The sequence below is a fragment of the Sorex araneus genome, chromosome 6 (genome assembly GCF_027595985.1).
Source record: "Sorex araneus isolate mSorAra2 chromosome 6, mSorAra2.pri, whole genome shotgun sequence".
Classification (NCBI taxonomy): Eukaryota; Metazoa; Chordata; class Mammalia; order Eulipotyphla; family Soricidae; genus Sorex; species Sorex araneus.
Window position 1 is genome coordinate 126,158,360 of NC_073307.1, and position 9,461 is coordinate 126,167,820.

General features: G+C 39.8%; 1 non-coding gene across 1 annotated transcript; it reads right to left on the reverse strand.

Annotated features, from left to right (window-relative positions):
• Nucleotides 1-4,620: 4,620 nt before the first annotated feature.
• LOC129406173 (U6 spliceosomal RNA) lies at nt 4,621-4,727 on the reverse strand. The gene has a single exon (XR_008630836.1). It is a non-coding gene; the product is annotated as a U6 spliceosomal RNA (small nuclear RNA).
• Between the last annotated feature and the right edge of the window lie 4,734 nt (nt 4,728-9,461).

The following is a 9,461-nucleotide window of genomic DNA, read 5'->3' on the forward strand; positions in this document are numbered from 1 at the left end:
GTTTAAACAGTGCTTTAACTGAATTATTTAGTGTTTGAAATGTAATTATATAGATTATAAATATAAACATATAAATATACATATATATGCATGCATGCATATACACATATACAACACACTAGCTCACCTTGGTTTAAATTCTTGGAGTATAATGTGTTTTGATAATAAAGATATTAGTGTAAATTCTTTTACAGTTGGGCTTTTGCTTGAGACATTGATTCTCATTTCAATATTAAACACAATATCAAAATATCAGTTTAGATGACCTGAATTCATAAATAATATGACTCTAGTATGTTTCAGATGAATTTTATATATTGGTATGGAACTTTGGAGTATCATTGTATCACTGTATCACTGTCATCCCATTGTTCATCGATTTGCTAGAACGGGCACTAGTAACACCTCCATTTGTCCTAGCCCTGACATTTTAGCAGCTTCTCTTTACTCATCCTTCTCAAAAGTGCCACATTGGAGGCTCTTTCAAGGTCAGGAAATGAGATCCATCATTGTTACTGTTTTTGGCATATCAAATACACCACTGGAGCTTGCAAAGCCCTGTCATTTGGGCAAGATACTCTTAGTAGCTTGACAGGTTCTCCGAGAGCTTTCTTTTACAGTCTCTGGATGTTGGCCATTGATGGGATTACAGCAGCCGGGGCCACTTTGTGAGTGTGACTACCTAGCTTCTGGAAAAAGGGGAATCTGGGTGGAGGAGGCCCAGTCCAGATTCAGGTAGATTTGGAGATCTCAGCCCCAGGGTTCCTCTGCCGGTCCCTTCATGTGTGAGGCACTCAGACTCAGTACATCAGTATCCTCTGAGAGCTGCATTACAGATTCACCACCAGAATCTCACCATTGTACAAGGAAGTTATCATCAACATAAAGAGAGGGGCTTGGCAAGTGATACCATTTCACAGAAACTCTTCAGTGCTACGCTTGAGAATGTCATGCGATGACTGAAATGAGAAGGAATTGGAGTGAAGATAGACAGTCAGCAACTATACCACCTCCGTTTTGCTGATGACATTGTTCTAATAATACCAAGCATTAGCCAAGCGGCATGAATGATGGCCAACTTTGACTGCAGAGTGTGGAAAGGTCAGACTGCAGCTGAATCTCACCTAAACAATGCTCATGAAAAATAAACTAGTCCCTGACTTTCCATTTGCTCTCAATGGAAAGACCATCTCCGAATGCAGCAGCTATGTGTACTTGGGTCAAGAACTCAACATGAGGAAAGACTTGGCACGAGAACTGTGCAGGAGGAAGATAGCAGCATGGAACGCCTTCAAGGGCGTCGAAAAAAGTAATTAAGAGGACAAAGAACCTCTGGCTCTGGGCACATCTTTTTGACTCTACCATTCCTCCTGCTCCAACATACACCTCAGAGACCTGGGCCCTATGAAAACAGGATGAGAACACCACTCTGGTATCCCGTCGAAAATCAGATGGGTCGAACATGTAATGTGGTTTAAAGATGACTGCTGGACTAGCGCTGTTACTGAGTGGATTCCACGGGAAGTCAAAAGATGGTCAGACTTCTTCGTCAAAACCCTGAATGAACAGTTTGAGTCTTCGTGTTCCTGGAGTGAGCAGATGCCATTGGGCTACACTAACATGCAACAGGGACAAATGGAGACGTTACTGGTGCCTGCTTGAGCAAATCGAAGATCAATGGGATGTCAAGTGACAAGTGATACTGTGGTGTATTATGTAGAGAATTTCTTCAGTGGCCTAATCCTTGAACTGTCTTATGTTTTTTTCTTCCTTTAGGGGCACCTGGCTGTTTTTACTATCCACTGACTTAAGAGCAATTGTTTCTGTTATTTCTATTACTGGATGCTTACAGTACATAGCTGCTGTGAGAAAAATTTTAAATGAATATTATGCCATCAGTGTTTCATTTTATAAGAAATTTTGTTTAACTTGGGTTAACAGAAGGCCACGCTCTTTTCTTCTCTCTTCTTTCTTCTTTCCCCATTCCTATTTCTTCAAGACTTTTTATATATAGACTAGTTAGTCTGAATATATTAATAATAATGAACATTCCCAAGAATCACTTTCATAGTAAAGACAGAATCATTTTTCTTGTGCTAAGAACTGCTTAGCTCATCAGTAGTCATGAATAATAGAAAGAATTTAAGCTCAACTTCTTTGAAACTATTGTGCTGATATTGTCAAAATGGCGGAATGTGAAGTTGAAGTTTACAAGTCAAAATTATATTATATTACATAACATTTTCTGTTCTTCATTTGGTATGTCCAAAGCTCAGTATTGACTTAGGAATGATATTTCAGTTGTATATATGCAACAGTGTTGCCATTTATGGCCTTTGGGTACACAGTTGCCTCTAGTCTCCATGATCAGTTGTTCCAGAGTCACTCACCATCCCTTTCTCCAAATCCGTTTATACCCCATTTCCCAGAGCATATTATCAGTAAGTATTATCTACATAAATTTTTGGTTTCCCTAAATAACACATACAAGTGAATAATCTATTGCCTGTCCTTTTCCCTCTGGTTTAGTTCACTCAGCAAATGCTCAACCCACTGTACTGTCACTCTGGCTTCTGCGTGATTTCATTTCTTCTTGTGACTGCCATAGTTTTCCATTGTGTATATCTATCAATTACTTTATCCATTTATCTGTGACTGAAAATTTGGTTCGTTTGTCTTAATTGTATTTCCTGGCTATTTTAAGCACTTCACTGAACATCACTGCATTACTGTATTACTGTATCACGGTCATCCTGCTGCTCATGGAATTGCTTGAGTGGGCACCAGTAACATCTCCATGTGAGACTTGTTGTTACTGTTTTTGGCATATCGAATACACTATGGGTAGCTTGTCAGGCTCTGCCATGGGGGCGAGATATTCTTGGTAGCTTGCCGGGTTTTCTGAGAGGAGTGGAGGAATCGAACCCAAGTTGGCCACGTGCAAGGCAAACGCCCTACCCGCTGTGCTATCGCTCCAACCTGCACTGAACACATGTGTACATATATCTTTTCTGATCAGTGTTGTGGGCAGTTTTCAAGAAGTGAAGTTAGTAGGTTATATGAGCTCTATAGATAGTTTTTAAACAAATTGCCATGCTATTTTCTGTAGAGGCTGAAATAAACAACATCTCCACCATCAATGAATGCATATTTCTTTAGTCTAGAACAATGCTTAACTGTATAATTAGACTGAAGAAATATGCTGACTATAGTTTGAAAAATTTTAACTACTATATATTAACATCGCAGCAAGGATGAAAGCACTTAGTATCATAAAATGTTATATAATTTTCTGGTTTTGTTCACTCCTACCTCTTAAGTAGTAGCTGAAACTATTGTGCTTAGTAATATATAATTTTCCTCATAGTGATTGCTCACTAGGATCCCAGATTAGATTTTCTTTGTTGTTCTTAAAAAAAACACAACAACCTTATTTAGTCTTCAGCAAGTGCCAAACAATTTTTCAATTGACAAATCCTATAGAGTTAAAGAAAGCTAGTTAATCTTGACAATTGTGTCTTCCTCACGGGGGATGACAGGTAAATACAGTCCAATCCAATTTAATGACATGAATGTTTCAGGCATTACAGAAACTCATTGAAAGTATGTACAAATAACTGTGGTCAAAGAAAGTAAATATGTGTGGGTTTAATAGGTGCAGCATACAATGGTGACACTTTTTAAATAACTCTGTTCTAAGTAAGATTTAGCCCTATTACATGGTAGTCAGCAATTTTATTCAGAAGAAAATAATTTAGATATCAAAAGAAAAGGTACCAGAAAGTGTATTTCTTTTCCTGATGAAAAGAGACACTGGGTGCTTGAGGAAGCTTTTGTTTTATTTTACAAAAACTTTTTTGTTTGTTTCTGCTATGATTCAACTGCTGGTTTCTTGAGTTTGTTAAACTTTAAATGAAATGTTTGAAAGAGAGGCATTACAATGATGGAAGAAAGTCCAACAAGTTTTATAAATCTTACACCGAGACATTGACTTTTCCTAGAGTACAATTTCAACAACTTTTAGGAAATGTTGTAGCAGGAAACTCACTTAAGCACATGTGTGATTATATTCTTTCCAAAATGAGTCATTTAGGGGACCTTAGTTGGGTCATCTCAATCCTAGTAGTCAAATAATATTTGTCTTTGTCCATTTGTGTTTTATATTTTTTTTCCCAAAGTGGGGGTGTGATTTCCCAATTTAACCAGCAATTTTCCACCACTAGGACAATTATTCAGTCAATGGATATCTATCATTCACTCTAACCACTATATGATATTCTGGCCATGCTTTTTTTAAATTTATTTATTTTTAATTAGTGAATCACCGTGAGGGTACAGTTACAGATTTATACACTTTTGTGCTTATGCTTCCCTCATACAAAGTTCGGGACCCCATCCCTTCACCAGTGCCCATTCTCCACCACCAGTAAACCCAGCATCCCTCCCACCCTCCCCAATCCCATCTCCCCCCCACCCCACCCTGCCACTGTGGCAGGGCATCCCCTTCTGTTCTCTCTCTCTAATTAGCTGTTGAGGTTTGCAATAAAGGTGTTGAGTGGCCACTGTGCTCAGTCTCTAGCCCTCATTCAGCCCGAAACTCCCTTCCCCCGCATGGCCTTCAAAAATATGGAACGCTTCACGAATTTGCTTGTCATCCTTGCGCAGGGGCCATGCTAATCTTCTCTGTATCGTTCCAATTTTAGTATATGTGCTGCCGAAGCGAGCACGCCATGCTTTATTTTTAAGGAGCTATTATATCCTGATATTTAAGGTCTCGGGTTTTTATTAGTTCTAATCTTTGCATCAAACTAAATTGTGAATGCTTCTGAGGGATTGTTATTTATTCATTTATTGAATCACCTTGAACTGAAAAGCTGCAAAGTTATTCATGACTGAATTTGGGGCATAGAATATTCTAACACTAACCCCTTCACCAATATCCACTTCCCTTCACTAATGTCCCCAGTTTCCCACCTGCACCCCAACCTGGCTCTAAGGCAAGCATTTTCTCTTTTTCTTTTCCCTTCCCTCTATACTGATAGGATATCATATGTCTGGGTCCTGGCCATTAGACCCCGGCAAACTGGAGTATGATCCCCCAGCCACCGGACTTACTCCCTATAGGAGAGGGAGTGGGAAGGGAAGAAGCCTCTGCCCTGCCCCCCTGCGCACCACGGCCACCCTACCACCGCCACCAAAAAAGAACCACGCAGAGCGGGGGGAATTGGAGGTCAAGCAACTCTCATCTTTATTAAGCTCACATACCAATATTTAAAGAAGAAATTTTTGGGAGGAGTGGGCAGGATGGACACCGGTTTATCAGCTCTGGAGTAAAGATTTTGCTAGGCCCTTTACAGATGTTAATTAATGATTTATGTTCCCCTCCTTTCAAGGCCGGGTATGCTTAGCCCAGACAAGTGGTGACTTTCAAGTTTCATCCCACTATCTCCTCGACCAGGGAGCCCTTCCTGGTGGAGTGCTGGCACAGGGCCTTAGGGCCCTGTTTGAAGAGAGCCTGTTTCTGTCTCTAAGGGCAGGGGGATTTGTCCAGGGTCTCAGGCTAGCTGCTAAGACCCCAACAATCATACATGTCACTTTACCTGTTTTCACCACCTACTCCTCTTGCAGAGCAACCACTTCCCTGTGTCATTGTAGTAGTTGTACCTTCCCTGATCACCCCGCCCACACCCCAACCCAGTAGCAAGCTTCCTACTAAGCACCAGTTCTCATGATACTATTTCTATTGTGTTTGGACTTTAGTTACTCCTCTACTATGGTTCTTTATATTCCACATCCTTCTGTATCTCTGTCTGTCCCTCTTGCTCTGATTCATTTTATTTAGCATCATGTTCTCAAACCCATCCACATAATATATGACTTAATCTTTTCTTATGAACATGTAGTATTCCATTGTGATATATACCATAGCTTCTATATCCAGTCATATTTTATTGTGCACTTGTGATGTTTTCAGATTTGATTATGACAAATTGTGATCAATGAACACACGAGTACAGATGTCTTTTTTTGCATTGTGTGTTTGAACCCTTAGGACAGATGCCAAGTAGTGGAATTGCAGAGTCAGATGGAAGCTTGATTCCTAGTTCTTTGGATGAATGTACATAGTGCTTTTTCAGAAAGGCTGAGTCAGCGGACATTCCCATGGGCAGTGAAGGAGGATTCCCTTTTCTTGGAATTCATGCCAACACTTGTTCTTTGTGATGTGTGTAAGTGTCAGTCTCTATAGTGTGAGATAATATCTCATTACTGCTTTGATTTGCATTTCCCTACTGACTAGTGATGTAGAGCATTTTTTCATATTTATTTTTTTTTTGCCATTTGTATGTTTCTTTTGGGAAGTTCTATTTATATAATTTTCCTATTTTTTATGATGTTGAAATATTTTTTCTTGTAAAGTTCTACTGGTGCTTTTTATATATTGACTATTAATCCCTGGTGAATATAATAGAGTCATATAAATGGGGATGTCCTTATAATGTAAACAGTGATAGGAAACTCTCAAAATGAAATCCCTCACATTATCTCTTCTGATCTAAATGGAAACTTCCTCTAACTAGCTAATAACTAACTCTATGGGTTTTGGTTTTTGTTTTGGTACAGGCCTTGGTGAGCTGATTGAAAAGCAAAAGTTTAGCTGATTCTCCTTTTCTATTCAGCTCAAAATAATATGTATACAAATGTAGTGTATTTAGGGGTGTCACAATAAGCCCTCCCTTACTGATTTTAAGAAGTGTTTATTTAGGTGTTATTTATATAATGTATTGGAAGAATGTGATAAGTGCAATAAATAAAATTCCATTTGTTCTGTGATGATATTTTAACAGGAAGAAGTTCATTGTGTTTCTATGTTGTGTTTCTGGTTTAATAGTCTATTCTTTTTTGTTATTCTGTGTTTTCTAGAAAATTGTTCTTACTAAGAATATTTCAGATTTCTGATTCAAACAGCAAACACATAAAAGTTTACTCTACTAATCACTATTACTGTACTTAAGAATTGTTTTATTTATATTTCTCTCTCCCCTCTCTATTTCTCTCATCTCTCTTTTGCTATCTCTCTCTCTCTCTCTCTCTCTCTCACACACACACACACACACATACTCCTCTGTTTCTCTTCCACACTCGCAAATGGTTGCTTTTTATTTACTTTCATCAACAAAATCAACTTCTCTTAAATCACTTTCCTTCTCTTACTTCTGCTTACAAATCACACATTGTTTTTTATTCAAGTCAGATTATCTTGTTGTGTCTTGGAAGTTTCTCTAATTAGCTTTAGTCAGTGTCAGTTATAGAGTTAATCCATCATACAATTACAATTGCATTAGCTACTGCAATACTCTTCAGTTTAAGAAATATAATTCTATCTGTACTATATCTTATATTATTACTTAACTATATCTTATATTATTCACCCTCTTCAAATATAAGTAAATTATTATTTCTTTGAAGTGATTTTTTCTAGAATATCAAATTATGCATGCTCATTGAAATTTTTTAAGAAAAAAAAGGACACTTTTCTGCTGCCCTACGAGCTCGATCCCAGCGGCAACTGAGCTACTTTGGACACAAGCAGCTCCCGGAGAGGCCCCCAGACTGGGATGGGAGCCCCTGGCCCATTCACCGCCAGCGGGGCAGGGCTTTCTCTCTCAACTCTTCCTTACTGAGAGCAGCAAGGCAACAGCCGGTTTTAGAACACAGACTGCAGTGTTGCAGCGGGATGGGATGTCCAGGTGATCCCAGAGGGCGGGTTTGCTGGTCCCGCACCTTTACCGATATTTAAGCACAGTGCCACGTGGGCCTGGCCTTTTCTGCTGCCCTACGAGCTTACCCCGGCAGCAACTGAGCTACTTTGGACACGAGCAGCTCCCGGAGAGGCCCCCAGACTGGGATGGGAGCCCCTGGCCCATTCGCCGCCAGCGGGGCAGGGTTTTTCTCTCCAGGCTTCTCTATATGAGCACCACCAAAGGGAAGTTAAAGCTTGCAGGGATGCAAATACTGGCAGAATTTTCCCTGGACTTCATACAAAAAAAAAAAACAAAAAACCAAAACCTATTATATCTTTATTGTCAGCAATGTGAAAGGGTTCCTTTGTAGCAGGTCTGACTGTGGGGGTTAACGCCAAACAATAATACTGAGTTTTTTGTTTAAATATAGAAGGTAATCAAAGTAGCAACCATTTCTCTAGACTGTAAACTAAGCCATAGCCCCACACCAGCTGACGAGAGGAAATATCCTCCTTTCTCAGTTCTTTTCCCTTTTCTGGGAGAAACGTGGTGTGGTGTCCACCATATTATGAGGTCTATGAAGCAGGCACAAACTTAGAGGCGCGGGAATGGGGGGTGAATTAAAATTAAAAAAAAATTATGTACTTGGAACAGCAGGAAACTTGGGGAGTCTCGGGCCAATACTAGCGCAGACTCCGCTGAGATTCGACCCAGGTGGCCACACTCTTGTGCGGCTGCATTGCTGCAGATCAACCAGAATCCGGAGGAACTACTTTTGGTTCCAGAAACTGCTTGCAGCCATGTCTCTGGACTGTGAACCAAGCCATAGCCCCATGCTGGCCAAGGACAGGAAATATCTCTTTTTCTCGTAGGGCGGTGTGGTGTCAGTCATAATATGAGGACTATTTATTAAGCAGGCATGAACTTGGTTGCGTGGGAAGGAGGGGAAAAAAATTCTATGTACTTGACAGTGGAACTTCATATCTCTCCAGTCTCAGCAATGGAAAACTAATTATCAAATGCTTCATTGGCAGTAGGGCTGTCTTTCTTGGCGGAAAACTCCAACAATAGTGAGTTTTGTGTTGAATTATGGAAAGTAATCAAGGTAAAGAGAAAATGAAGTGAAATTTATCAATTACACAGGCGGGGATGGGGGTGGGGGGTGGGTGTTGGGAGGTAGACTGTGGTCTTTGGTGATGGAATATGGGCTCGGGTGAAGGGACGGGTGTTTGAGTATTGTATAACCTAGACATAAGTCTGAAAACATTGTAACCTTCCACATGGTGATTCAATAAAATAAATTTAAAAAAAGAGAAAAAAGGACAAAAATTAGATCTTCTGTAATCCTAATGCAAGGTTTAATTAGTATCTTACGCAAATAAATTAGGAGTTGATAGGACCCTAGATATCGTACAGGGATTAAGGCTCTTGCCTAGCACATGGTCAAGCCAGTTCAATCTCCAGAACCACTTAAAATTTACCAACTACCACTAGGAGTTATTCCTGAACACAGACCCAAGAGTAACTGTCACTAGTGGGTATGGCACAAAGTTTGTCCTCCATAAAAAAAGAGAAACAGGGCTTTAATTTAACATAAGAAATCTGAAAACCAGTGTGGTTAGGGACAGTTGAATATCAAAATAGGACTTTAGCTGTATATATAACACAGAGGACAGGGTGCTTGCCTTGCATGCTGCCAGACTGCATTTGATTACTGGC